Genomic DNA, 14,321 nt, shown 5'->3' on the forward strand with positions numbered 1-14,321 from the left:
AAAAAAAGAAAACAATAACAACCAGAGGGGTAGGAGGAAGCTTCTGGAGGTGATGGATAAGTGTAGGGCCTTGATAGTAATGATGGGGTTTGGCGGTTTCACAAGTGACATACTTATGGCCAAACACATGAATATATTTAATTCTCTACAGCTTTTGGCATGTCAATCATATCTCATTAAACAGTTTGAAAAAAAAGGAAAGAACAAAAGAAGATGTCCCAAAATTAGGTCTGGGGTCCTGCAATGTTCAAAGGTCTGGAATATCTGGAGAAATCAGCAGACAAAACTGAGAAGAGCTGGAGGAGTGGGAGGAAAACCAGGAGGTTTCTGAGAGCTGAGCTAAGAACGTTTCTGACACATCAGAGAGAGATCTGCATCAAATGCTTCTAATGGGTCAAGCAGAAAGAGATCTGAGCACCAGATAGAGGAATACAGAAGTCACTATTGATGTTGACAATAGCAGTTGGAAGGGCCGGTGCTGTGGTGTAGCAGGTAAAGCTGCCGCCTGCGGTGCCGGCATCCCATATAGGTGCCAGTTCAAGTCCCAGCTGCTCCACTTCTGATCCAGCTCTCTGCAATGGCCTGGGAAAGCAGTAGAAGATGGCCCAAGTCAAGTCTTTGGGCCCCTGTACCCGTGTGGGAGACCTGGAAGAAGCTCCTGGCTCCTGGCTTCGGATTAGCCTACCTCTGACCATTACAGCCATTTGGGGAGTGAACCAGTGGATAGAAGACCTCTTTTTCTCTCAGTTGGAATGCAGAGATGGGGACAAAAGTCTGTTTGCAGAGGTTCTTGGGAGAGAATAAGAGCAGGAACTGGAGACAGAAAGCTCTCTCAATTTTTCAAGGCAATAATTACTCAACAGAATCCCTTTTCCTGCCCCAACTTCTAGAGCCGTAGAGACAACGGCCATTGGAACTGCTCTAACCGGACTTCTAGGATCCAGTAGACACAAGATGGATTCAAAATTTTGCCTCCTTGGTTGTTTTGCCTGAAGTCTACCTTGTGAGTCCTTCTTCCAAACACCAACACTGACTACACTCTGAAAACTCCCGACAGAAGGCTTGTCCCTGAAGTCGAAACCCTTAATCCCCACAGTCAGATGGACCACGCGCTCACACAAGCCCTTGATACCAGTGAGGATGGCTTGACCCTCACAAATGCCCCATACAGGCCCCTCCCCTCCCCTGGAAGTTCTTTAAATCACAAGACTGCTAAGCTGGTGGGAGTCAATGCACTTTTATATACATACTCTGCAGATGTAGAGCTAATTAACCTCAAACTAGGCAAGTTTCCAATTCTTTCAGAAAGGTTTATTTATGCTCAGCGTAACTCAGGGCGATGACTGCAGCTTCTGATTTTAATTCCAGGGTTGAGAAAGTGCAAGGCATTACTTTCATGCTAATGAGAAGAGGCATGAGTGGATTAGCACCAGCTTGCCAGGAGTTAGTTTAAGAGAATCCTAAGGTTCTCTCCTGGATTTCTAGAGGATAGAGCAGTCTACTTACCTTGTCATAATGGTGACATTTACTAGGACACCAGATGGTCCTCCAACCAGACAGGAGGGACGAGGGACGAGGGACGAGGATCCCAGAGGTGGTCGAGTGCTTACTCTGTGGTAAGTAGAGCGCCCCCGACACTTTGCGTGCATTATTATTTAATCCTCTCAAGAATCCTGGGAAGTGCTTGCTACCATTAGCCTTTTTTTACAGGTGGGAAAAATGAGACTCAGTGAAGCTGCAAAGGTTGATGCCTTTGTCATGGGAATTGTACGTAACGGCAGGGGCACGGGCAACAGAGCAGTGTCTATCGAGGAGAGCTGCCCGCAGCTCAACACAAGAAATGGATCCGGGGCCTTGGGAAGAGGTCTGGCAGGCTGAAATCAGGCTGCTTCATGGCCCTGCATTTGAAAATGCCTTGGCAACAGCCAGTGCCCTTTAAAATTCTCAACTGAAAAAAACAACTGAAATGCTTCGTGGATGAAACCCAGAATCACAAAAGGCATAGAAGGTATGGGGCAAAGGGTTGTTTTTCTTTCTTTCTTTCTTCTTCTTCTTTTTTTTTTTTTTTTTTAAATAAAAGAAACCTTGTAAATACACAGACATTCATTTCTGGACAGAGCAGTTCCGTGCACTTGTTGAAGGAGGCTGGGTTGGGTTCTGAGCTCAGCTAGACTATGCATGCTAGAGAAGGAAGAACAAAGGGCACCTCCCTGTCCCCACAGCCCACGTGCCCAGTGGGATTTCTTTCTTATGGTGGTGTTTTTAATGAGCTGAAATTTAACTCAGTGCTGCTACTAAGTACTCCAAAGAAATGGTTCCTGTGAGGCTAAGATTGGCATATGAAGGCAAGAGCTGTAGTTCTCCAGAACCTTAATAGGCTGTCCACGGCCAGAGCAAAGCAAGGTTGTAAAGGCTTTCTTATGGTTCTTTTTATTGACACCTTCTTCATCTGGGAATTCCCAGACAACCCCGGGTGCCTGCTGTTCTCAAGTAATCTCAGCCACCAGGCTCTTGCACAGACAGGGCCCCTCCCTTGTACTTCCAGTCCATGTATGATCCAGTGACCCCCTGACAAGTGGGTGCTAACCAAGCACTCGGGGAGGGAATCCACTTATAAGTCATCTTCACAGATCTGGTAACTGTTGACTGGGAATTAGTTACCCAGGCCCCAGTGAGGAACAATAAGACAAGCAGGACACTCTGAAAAGTTTGCTTTTTCTACCCCAACCCAAAGAAAAGGAAGAAGGGGATAGGATAATGCAGCCCAAGGTCTGGCCAAGTTTACAGAGACAGCTTGTCCGAAAACATACACAATACACAATACTCCAAGGATTTGTTTGATGTCGAAATGTTTTCTTGAATGAGATTCACAAAAGGAATTATTGTTGTTTGGCATTCCTTCGAGTTCCTGAGGCCACAATGACGTGTGAGTCACTGTGCGTGGGGCTGCGCTAGCCTTGACCACAGCCATGAGCCGCGTGTATTCATTTGTGAGTCTTCACAGCTACTGTGCCTTGTACTTAATTCAGTCATTTAAACTCGGGGAGGAAAGAGGCAACGCTTTGTGGAGATTTGCCCAGTGTTTTGTTTTTGTTGGTTTGTTTTTTTGTTTTGTTTTGTTTTATTTCAGTAACTTTAAAGAAAATTTCCCAACGTGTGATTCTTTTACAAAGCATCTGGTCTCTTAATAAACTCTCCGTAAACTGCAGCAGAAGGGCAGTGAACCCTGAGATCTCGCTCCGGGGTTTACCAAGATAAAGTGCAGGCTGCATGCAAGAACAAAGGCTGGGGCCATTAGCTGCTGACCTGGCCCCCAGTCCCCAGCCAGGGTGAACAAAACCAAACCCAGGGTCCACGGCGTGAGCCAAAGGTCTCTGAGTTCCTGTCCCTCCAGTTTATATTTGTGAGTCTTGCCTGTTACCATGGGGACAGAAGTCCTGCCAGGGAGAGAACTATTGTTCTGCATGACTGACAAGGTGCCGGGAAGCATTCTTTTTCTCAAATCGCGACTGTAATTTCTAACAACAAACTCTGAATATCTGTAATCATTTAAGAGCAGAAAGGAATGAATGAGCTGCATTTCAGCTCCTTTTCCCTTAGAATTTCCTTTGTAGTTTTCCCTTTTGAGGGAAATTATAAATCAGGAAAGCGAGTTCTCAGTTCGAGATGTAAGCCAACTTATCTCCTCTGCATCACTGCCAGCATGGAATCCAGAAACTCTCCACTGGGTTGAATGGCAGCTGGGGGAGAGCTGCGTGAGATTTGTGAAATGCCCTCGGTGCACCCAGATCCACTTCCCTGGGGATCTTAGAGCTGGCAGGGCCTTCATACCCCCGACTGCATGGACCCAACTGCTCCGAGGCAAACTCCCTGCTTCCCCGTAGGGACAAGGCCACGCCACCACCCTCCCAGCCTCCTCCTGGGAGCTGATTCCCTAAAGACTTCTTTGACCATGCAGATACATTCTCATTTACATTCAGGCACATACACCCACAGGCTGATCGACAGAGCCTCACCATGAATTGCATGATAAATAATACATGCAGACAAAGACAACACCCGCACTTATTTGCAGATGAAAGAACACTAGAAATTATTTCTGATGGAAATATAAAAGATTAAATTCAAGCAGGGAGTGGGGGAGGAAGTATATTTTAAAGCTTCATAAGAAACAACCTCATTGTTTCCCTCTCAGAAACGACACTTTCTCTCTGGAGTTGGGAATGCAGTGGGCACTAGGAACCCAGGCCCCAGTGGGAGACGCCTGTCCATGGAGGATAGACCGCAGAAACCCAACTTCAATCTAAGAACGCCTGATGGACAGGGAGCCGGCGATCTCTCCCCTTCTGCTGGTGATCTTCTACTGAGGCACTGTCCTCTTGACACCCTTGCTCTATATTGCTACACTAACTGTCCCACTGTCCTGTCTTCCACAGCCATGGGAGAGCACTGGGACTAGGAACCAAGTCCTAAGAGTCGCTCGCTGGACTCTGCGCTCCTTCTGTGGAAGCTGGGAGCCAACGGGAGAATACACGGAATACCAATGGCTCAGGAGTCTTGGGAGAGCCTGCCAAGGACACAGGAAAACTGAGATGAGAAAGGGAGAGCCACAGATTCCTACCCACGTAGTGTGCGCTCCTGGACTCAGCCGCCCCTGAAGCTGCACTGCCCTGGACATTTCGGTTCCGAGAGCCAATGAATTCACTCCATGCCTAAATCTGTTTCAATGGACTTTCTGTCAGTCAGCACTCAGCAAGGCGGGCCTGTGGCTCCACTCACATACCAGGGTGGTGTCACTGTGCAGTGGAATTGGCCCTGACTTAGGATTCATGAAGGGAGACTAGGGGGAGCTTGTCACCTTGCACCTAAGGGGAGGGGTGTCAGACAGCCCAGCAGAGGCCACGGCCAAGCACCTGGGCCTCATCTCTCTGGTGTGATTCCAGCTTCACCTTATGAGGATAAAGTTCCCAAGGGGACTGGAGTGAGGATGTGGAGACCCTAAGAGATTTACTGGACAACTTCAACAGGTAAATGTGCATCAGGACGTGTACTATACATAAATACACATGGGTGCCTATGTGCCAATCAGTTACTAATAGGAAGGTAATCGTCCATGGATATTAGAAAGAAGATTTATCCCACCACAGGCAAAAACCTATGGAGGAGGAATCCAGGTCTTATCAATTGATAAATTAGGCAATAATTATTTGTTAAGGATTATACAGACTATCTACAAAGAATAAAATGCCGGAGCCAGAGTTGAGGCACAGCAAGTTAGCCACCACTTGCAATGCTGGCATCCCTCATCAGAGTGCCTATTCAAGTCCCAGCTGCTCTGCTTCTGATCCAGCTCCCTGCTGATCCACTTGGAAAGGCAGTGGAAGATGGCCCAGGTGCCTGAGTCCCTGACACCCATGTGGGAGACCAGGATGGAGTTCTTGGCTCCTAGCTATGGCCTGGGCCATTTGGAGAGTGAATCAGTGAATGGAAGATCTCTGTTTCTGTCTCTCCTCCTCTCTTTGTCACCCTGACTTTCAAATATATGAAAAAATCTTAAGAAAGGAAGGCAGGCAGGCAGGCAGGCATGCCTCACCCGAGATAGGAGAAACGATTCCTAGAAAGAGACTTTTATGGCCCCGAAGAAACCTCAGAAGATGGTTACCACAAGGTCAGAAAGGCAATTGTAAAGACGCCCATGAAAACACAAGTGAGAATCCCATGAGAACCGTGAACTCCCAGAGGGTGGAGGTGAGGGCTTGCAGAAATGCTTCTCTGTGGCTCCAATCTCCATGCAGCTGGCCCAGAACCACGCTTGGTCGATGAGCCGCTCTCTCCACTTCTGTCCACAAACACAGCCGCCAGTCGGGCTGTCTTTGACTCCTTACCCCTCAGCCAATCCACCTAGTCCTTTAGGTTGTACCTTCAAACTACATACAGAGATTCCCCACTACCCCATCCCAAATCCACAGGGCGTGGGTTCTCAGATGCCCTACACATACCAAAATCTGAGGATGCTTGAGTCCCAATGGCATGGTATTTGCATATAACCCGCACGCAACTTTCTGTATACTTTACGTTATCTCTAGATTACTTACAGCACTTAATACAACAAAAATATAAGCAGCTGATACACTGTGTTTTTTAAAGGAATAATGGCATGGGGAAAAGTTTGTACATGTTCAGTATAATAGCAATTTTTAAAGATTTATTTATTTGAAAGGCAGAGTTACAGAGAAGGAGAGGGAAAGACAGAGAGAGAGAGAGAGAGAGAGAGAGATCTTCCATCTGCTAGTTCACTTCCCAAATGACCGCAACAGCCGGCCAGAGCTGAGCTGATCCAAAGCCAGGAGCTTCCTTCAGGTCTTCCACATGGCTGCAGAGCCTAAGGACTTCAGCCACCCTCCGCTGCTTTCCTAAGCGCATTAGCAGAGAGCTGGATCAGAAAATTGAGCAGCTGGAACTCTAACCAACATCCATATGGGATGCCAGCATTGCAGGCAGCAGCTTTACCCACAACACTGACTTGAAGATGGTATTTTTAAAAAGATTTATTTATTTGAAAGGCAGAATGATTTTTTTTTAAAGATTGATTTATTTATTTGAAAGGCAGAGTTACAGAGAAGCAGAGGAAGAGAGAGAGAGAGAGAGAGCAGTTTTCCACCCGTTGGTTCACTCCCCCAATGCCTGCAATGGCCAGAGCTGCGCTGATGGGAAGCTGGGAGCTGGGAGCCAGGAGCTTACTCCAGGTCTCCCACAGGGGTGCAGGGGCCCAAACACTTGAGTCATGTTCTGTTTTCCCAGGCCATAGCAGAGAGCTGGATCAGAAGAGGAGCAGCCAGGATACGAACTTGTTAGTTACATTTAGTTATATATTCCTGAGAGAGAATAGTCTGGCAGCTAATTATAAAATGCTCTATAGTCCATAAAAGGAAGCAATCATTGTTTACATTTATTTCCAAGTAAGGAATACTTTTATCTTTTCCTCATATATTTTACTTATTTCTTTCTTCATTTTTAATAAAGGCAAGCTCCATGAAGCAGGGATTTTTGTGTTTGTTCACTGTTATGCACTCAGCACCTAGCTAGTGCCTAACTCATAGAAGGTACTGAAAAATACACACAATTGAGTGAATGATTTGCTTAGTGTTTAGAAATGTTACCAAGGGTAAGCATTTAGCCTAGAGGTTAAGATGAACCACGTCACCGGGTCAGTTAGCCTGTAATGCTGCCATCCCATATGGGCACCAGTTCGAGTCCCCTGCCACTCCACTTCCAATCCAGCTCCCTGCTAATATGCCAGGGAAAGCAGTAGAATATGGTCCAAGTGCTTAGACCCCTGCACACATGTGGGAGACCCAGAAGAAGCTCCTGGTTCCTGGCTTCTGCACAGTCCAGGCCTGGCTGTTGTGGCCATTTGGGGAGTGAACCAGTATATGGAAGACCCTCCTCTCTGTCTCTTCTCTCTTTTTCTCTCTGCAAGTCTGCCTTTCAAACAAATAAGTCTTTTATTAAAAAAAAGATATCCATGTCCCATATTGGAGTGCCTCAATTTGGCACCTACCTCTTGTTCCTGACTTCAGCTGCCTGCTGGTACAGAACCAGTGAGGCCATGGTCATGGCTCAAGTAATTGGAACTGAACTGATTGGGGTTCTCCGTTCCCTGCTTCAGCCCCAGGCAGGGACTACTGGAGACATCTGGAGATGCCTGGCAGATGGGGGCACTCTGTCTCTCCAGCTAGCTAGCTATCTCTGCCTCTCACATAAATAAATGTTTCCTACATGTTTTTAAATGCTACCACATAGCAAACAAGGGTGTTGTCTTTCAATCTCTCCAGAGCTCGCCTTTGCATGTGCGATGCCTCAGTGGTCAGGAGTTGTCCTGAACTTAATTATCACTGAAAAGCTTTGTAAAGTCTTGTTTACAGGCAGTTGCCTATTGTTCGGTCTGATCTTGGACCAAAGCTATGGGTGTATGAAGTTGAGTCAGGAGAAATGAGCAGCGTTTTGAATTTCGCCTTTGGCTTGCTCGTTTTAGACTGCCCAACCATCCACATCGTTTGTTCTGGAAATCTGATTCTTTTGAACCCCTGGATTGAAAACAGTCATTGCTGCTCCCCTCCCCGGTGTTTTATTAGACACAAGAGAGCCGCTCAAGTGCTTTTGCTTTCCTCTGGCCTTTCCCGGAGTTTTCCCGACTGACCAGTCTGGATGTGACTGTGTCCTCTCCAGCCATGGGCAGGGACTGAGGCTCAGAACACAAAACGTGGAATGATTGTGACACTTCAACCAGACGGGAAACGGATTCAGGGAGTAACATCGCTGCCTCTTCCGTTGACTTGAAAGACCAATGAACACCCCAACAGAGACACATCAGCATTCAAATTAGCATGAAGGCAAAAGCAATCAAACCTTAAAAACAAAGGAGAGCAGGCTTGCACATTTTAGGAGAAGAAGTAAGGTACAATGGTTAGCGTGCGGCTGGAATCAAGACTATCTGGGTTCATAGTCCAGCTCCACCACTTAACTAGCTAGGAGGTCAGGCTAGTTCTTTTCTCTAGGTCTCAGTTTCCTCACCTCTGAGAGTCTATTTTATCAGTTACCAGGATAAAATATTATATGTGATATGTTTATAACCTTGCCTAGTATAGGAGCTCAATAAATGTTAACTATTGATTGTTAGTTGTTCTGTGAGTGTTAAAGAAAAAAATCCGGACAATTTTGTTGTGAACAAGTATCAGCACATTCTTACAATCATGCATGCAGGGAAAAAGGCCCCAGTAGGCCAACTCAGAGACACTTTGTAGGAGGGAGAATATTCAATCAAAAATGAAAGGAATGCCAGGTTAGAAGCCCCTGAACTCTTTTCTGAAGATCAGCTGAGAGTCAACTGAGTGGGTAACTCATTTCCTAGAACAAATCTTCATTTCATTAAAATTCAGTGGGAACTTGCATAAACACCTTTTTTCTTTTCAGAAGGAGGTAATGGATTTTCATCACACAGAAAAATTCGGTCAGATACCAGATGTGAGATAATTTTTCTATTACAGGAGAGAGGTGCCTTAGACACTCTCTCACCATTCGCTTGAAGGTGTCCTATAAAGGGAGAGCAACGGTGAGTCTTATTTTCACCCTAAAAGTAAGAGAACGAGGCCTCCTCCCCAAAGTAGACCCCGTTCCCATGATTGGGTCATATGATAAGACAACAGGAGAGTGTAAAGGGAATCCCATTCATAGTCAACAATCCAGTGATATCACGGAAAGTATATAGTCTCTGAGCCAAGCTGACTTCCAGTCAAATCCTGGCTTGGTCAAGTTACTTAACTTCCCACTTATCTAAAAACAGGGATAACTATTTCATAGGGTTATGGTGGATAAGGCAAGGAAAAAATATACCAAGTAGCCAATATAGCACTGATATGTAATATAATTCAATGCAACCTTAATTTCCCTTTTTATTCCTATTCCCCTCTCCTCTCTATCCACATTGCTCTCTCCAGCCAGGCTCTTCAATGATTGAGCTCTACTACTACCCATTCAGCCTCCAAGCTGGTTGCCACACCCCCATTTCTTGCATTTGCCAGAAATTCTCAGAAGGAGAGTTGACTTGGCAATAATCAGCCTCTGCCAAGCACTCCAAATGGTTACATTAAAGCCACCCCCTCCCCAAAGAAGGTGTTATCTTCTAGTGTCCCCACATGTTCAGTCTTCGGGGTTCCAGAACAATGGGGGATTCCTCGTGTGGCTGGGAGCTCGGCCCTTCTCGCTCAACTCTGGGCCATGCTTTGTGGCCTGAGTTCATATCCACAGTGTGAACTCAGATCACGTACCTCCTGACATACATCCTCTACCCCTAACCACAGGATTCACAGGTTCCTAGTGGCTGGCGGGGGGCAGGTACAACATTATTTCCTCTTTTCCTGCTCCCAGTCACAGAATAAAAATTCACATGCAGATAAATAAATCTTTAAAGAAAAAAAAAGGGGGACCCAGCACTGTGGTGTAGCAGGTTAAGTGGCCACCTGCTGTGCCAGCATCCCATATGGGCGCTGCTTCCAATCCTGGCTGCTCCACTTCCGATCCAGCTCTCTGCTTTGGCCTGGGAAAACAGAAGATGGCCCAAATCCTTGGGCCCCTGCACCCATGTGTGAGGCCTGGAAGAAGCTCCTGGCTCCTGGCTCCTGGCTTCAGATCAAGGCAGCTCCAGCTGTTGCAGCTGATTGGGGAGTGAACCAGTGGATGGAAGACCTCTCTCTCTCTCTCTCTCTCTCTCTGCCTTTCCTTCTCTCTGTGTGTAACTCTGACTTCCAAATAAATAAATAGATCTTTAAAAAAAATTTCACATGCATTGGATTAGAGACAAACAACGTAATGGTGTGTGTTCGAGGGAACTTCAAAATGCTTGTGGAAAATGTGTATTATGAAAAAACTATGCAAGTATTTCAAAAATTTTTGCACTAAAAATAAACTTATCTTTAACTCTATTTCTCCATGAACTTTTAAAAAAATTTGGCAAAATTTATTTGAGAAACAGAGAGAAAGAGACAGGCGAACAGAGCTGCCTCTACTGGTTTATTCCTCCAAATGTCCACAGCAGCCCAAGTTGGGCTGGGCCAGAGCCCGAAGCTGGGAATCCAACCCAGGTCTCTCATGAAGTTGGCAGGGACTCGATTACTAGAGATATCACTTGCTGCCTCCCAGGGTCTGCACTAGCAAGAATGTTGGAGTCAAGACTTGAACCTAGACACTCTGAGAGGGGGCACAGGTGTCTTAACCACTTTCTTCACCCAGGGGCCAAATGCCTGCCCTTCCCACAAACTTTTTGAAATACTCTTCATAGGGGAGAGGTTGGAGAAGGGGTTATTTATTAGAAACAGCCCCCTATGCTCCGTTACAGAATAAGCCTTTGTTGAGTACTCGCTCTGAATTTAACTATACCCAAGAAAGTATGAAAACAGACTTGGTCCTTATTGCCATTTGCAGACAACTGAGAGGAGGAAGCTGCTCCTTGATGCCAAGGCGGTTCATGTCTCACTCTGTGTTTCATTCCCCATAGCCTTGCACATAATGGTATCTCAGTCTCTCCAGGCAGTGTACATAAACAGGTGCAAAGTTCTCATTAGCCAAACTAATATCTAATAATAATAAACCCTGTGATTCTTGCTAGACCTAAACATCCATGATGAAGGATCAGGGTGCTGCAAACAGTGGCCTATGCTGTGAGGGAGGATAACCAAATACGTGCGTTGTCAACAGTAGAGAACAGGCTCCAGTCATGAAAGGAGAACCAGTGAAGAAGCACCAGCACGTAGGCAGCGCGTTGAGGATGGCTGTTGGTCGGGCCGAGCACGAGGAGTCACAGCTGTTTGCAAATCCAGAGCAGGCCCCCAGCAGCAGCAGTCCTGGTTAAGTCGGGCTGGGCATGCAGAGATCTTTGCAGGTCAAACAGGCCTGTTTATTACTCTTGCTTTGCACTTCACCAAGTACAGAGCTAGTAGGAACACTAAGCAAATTCTCCTTCCAAGTTCCGCATTTCAAAATCACGACACAGACTAATCAAGAAGTTCCAGAGCAAAAAAATGAGTGATTAAATTTTTGAAAACTAAGTCTTATGAGGAGATGTGGCTGAGCTGGGCCATGTTTTCTTTGTAATGGAAGAGACTAAAGGGAGCCATACGTCTTTACGGGTACAAAGTCGTGCTGCAGAGAGAGCAACATTGTTTTACTACCTCCACATCTAGTGGACAGTTAAAATAATAAAGGCGTGGTGCCCACATTGCTTTGTGAGTGCTGATAAATCCATAAAGTAGGCAAGGAAGACCACCACAGGCAGATTCTGCTCCACTTTGGGCCAAGGCTGGCCTTTGTTCAAGGTGTTTTTCAAAAACCCTGTTTTTCCCCTACTAGAATAAACAAGAACTACCCCCACAGAAGCCTTGGAAACAGGAAACAGCACCCTGACCTCTCACGCAGAAGGAATCAAAATAGAAATAATGGGTTGTAGGACAAAGCACTAGAGTGAGGTGGGGGTGTAAGCCGTGAGCACTCTCTCGGATCCCTGTTACTCCTGTGCCTGTGAATTGGCAAGGTCTCGGGGTGCTGGGGTGAGTGGGGGTGTCTGTCCTCCATGAATTGTGTACACTGTAACTGATGCACACATCCCCAGTGCAGGTCTGTAACCTATGTAAGTGGGAGTGAGAAGCATGCAGGGCAACGTGGCTTCCTCCTGACCCTTTTCTTGCTTCCACCCATCCCGGGACAAAGGAGCACACCTTCTACAAAAGACCTGACAGCTTTTCTTTGGCGTCTCTGGCCAGCTCTTCTCTCACCCTAAGGAAGTTTATTCTATAGAGACTGGGGTCCAATATATAAAATGAGACCCAGTGAAGAAAGATGAAAACAATACAGCTGAGAATTAGGCAGGGGCACAAGCAGGGGAAGACAGGTGACAGGTCACTCCAGGAGTGAGACAGGTGACAGAAATGGCAAAGTGGGCCTGGAGGAGGAGCGGTGGGAACTGTGACAAACTGGAGAGCACACCCATCCGTCTCAGTTTGCTGGGACTGCCACAACAATGTAGCACAGACCAGCAGTGTCAGCCATATGCAAACTCTGAAGTTAAATTTCCTTCTGAGCATCCCTCTCCTGGCTGTGTAATGTCTGTCTTCTAGTGTCTTCATGGGGTCTTCCCTCTATGTGTGTCTGTGTTCTAGCCTCCTCTTCCTGTCAAGGTGCCAATCAAGTTGGATTAGGTGGAGCCCACTTACAGGACCTCATTTAACATTTTAACCTCTTTGAAGAGAAAAACAAGGCAGCCGCCCTCCGAAGGACTGCGGGTGAGGGCTTCGCCTGCTGGATTTGGGGAGACAATTCAGGCCCCCACCTCACCTGCAGAAAGAGCCTGGGTGCACCAGCCCAGCGCTGACAGAGCATCTTCTTTGTCAGGAGAAAGCAGAAATCTGGAACCTCACAGGACAGCCTCCATTTTTTTTTTTGACTTGGCCAACTAATGACTCTTTTGAGAGAACCTCCACTTTGACTATGACCGTGTCTAAACAAGATAAGAGTCGGAGAACTCAAGGGGCTTCCATAGCCTTGGAAACTCATGACTGGTGCATAGGGAGATTACTGATGCCATAAACAGGAGTGTCAATTTGTAAAGTCAACAACAGGAGTCACTGTGCACTTACTCCTCATGTAGGATCTCTGTCCTTAATGTGCTGTACACTGAGGCTTAATGCTATAACGAGTACTCAAACAGTATATTTCACTTTGTGTTTCTATGGGGGTGCGAACGATTGAAATCTTTACTTAATGTACACTAAACTGATCTTCTGTAAAAAAAAAAAAAAAGAAAGAAATTATCAATTCCCAAAAAAAAAAAAAAATACCACATGGGCTACAGTTAGACACACTTGGCAGCTAGTGCGTGTCTCTGCCATTGGACATATGGTTCCCAGTTGAACTTGCAGTGAGGGTGACCACTTGAGAGTCCTGAGATCAGGCAGTCTGGACAGTCGATCCCAAAGGCAGGCTGGCCAGCCTCCTGGCTCCTTCTCCCAGGAACATGTGGACTTTGACCTCCATGATGAGCAGGATCCAGGGAAGGCCAACCTGAAGAAGCAACAGCAAAGGAAAGAGTACCTTTCTCCCTAAAGCCTAGGTTCTGGGATGCAGCATCCTGCCCCAGGCCTCCTTGAACCTGGTTGGCCTTCCCAGGGCAGGAGATGGCACCAGGTTATCAGTAGCCTAAAGAGGAAAAGGTGACTGAACAAACCACTATGTAAAGTCAGAATGTTTAAACGTTTTCACCTTTCTTCCCCCTAGCACCAGCCCTAATAATGTCAATGACCCACATCAGCACTGTCCATCCTCAGGGGTACAGGATGAAGCAAGGTTTTCTTTGGAGGGGGCGGAGATGTACTGACAGTACAAGGAATAGTCTAGTCGGAAAGCCCAGTTCTGGGTGATGCCCTAAAAAACACATAGAATCTATGTGGCCTGCTCCATCACAGAGACATACGTATAAAGAGAACTGAAAGAAAGATACATATTTCAGAAAAGACATGACTTTTTTTTTTAAAGATTTATTTATTTACTTGAAAGAGTTACACAGAGAAAGAGGACAGAGAGAGAGAGAGAAGAGTGAGAGAGAGAGAGAGAGGTCTTCCATCCACTGGTTCACTCCCCAGTTGGCAGCAACGGCCAGAGCCACGCCAATCTGAAGCCAGGAGCCAGGAGCTTCCTCTGGGTCTCCCACGCAGGTGCAGGGGCCCAAGAGCTTGAGCCACCCTCTACTGCTTTCCCAGGCCATAGCAGAGAGC

The 14,321-nt window shown here is 46.5% G+C and overlaps 1 long non-coding RNA gene across 1 annotated transcript; it reads left to right on the plus strand.

Annotated features, from left to right (window-relative positions):
• Positions 1-1,421: 1,421 nt before the first annotated feature.
• LOC127492990 (uncharacterized) lies at positions 1,422-8,679 on the plus strand. Its single transcript, XR_007922868.3, has 3 exons — positions 1,422-1,616; positions 1,711-2,008; positions 4,437-8,679. It is a non-coding gene; the product is annotated as an uncharacterized LOC127492990 (long non-coding RNA).
• Positions 8,680-14,321: the final 5,642 nt, after the last annotated feature.

Source organism: Oryctolagus cuniculus, chromosome 5, assembly GCF_051225735.1.
Source record: "Oryctolagus cuniculus isolate XC-2025 breed Fujian yellow rabbit chromosome 5, ASM5122573v1, whole genome shotgun sequence".
In the NCBI taxonomy this organism is placed as follows: domain Eukaryota; kingdom Metazoa; phylum Chordata; class Mammalia; order Lagomorpha; family Leporidae; genus Oryctolagus; species Oryctolagus cuniculus.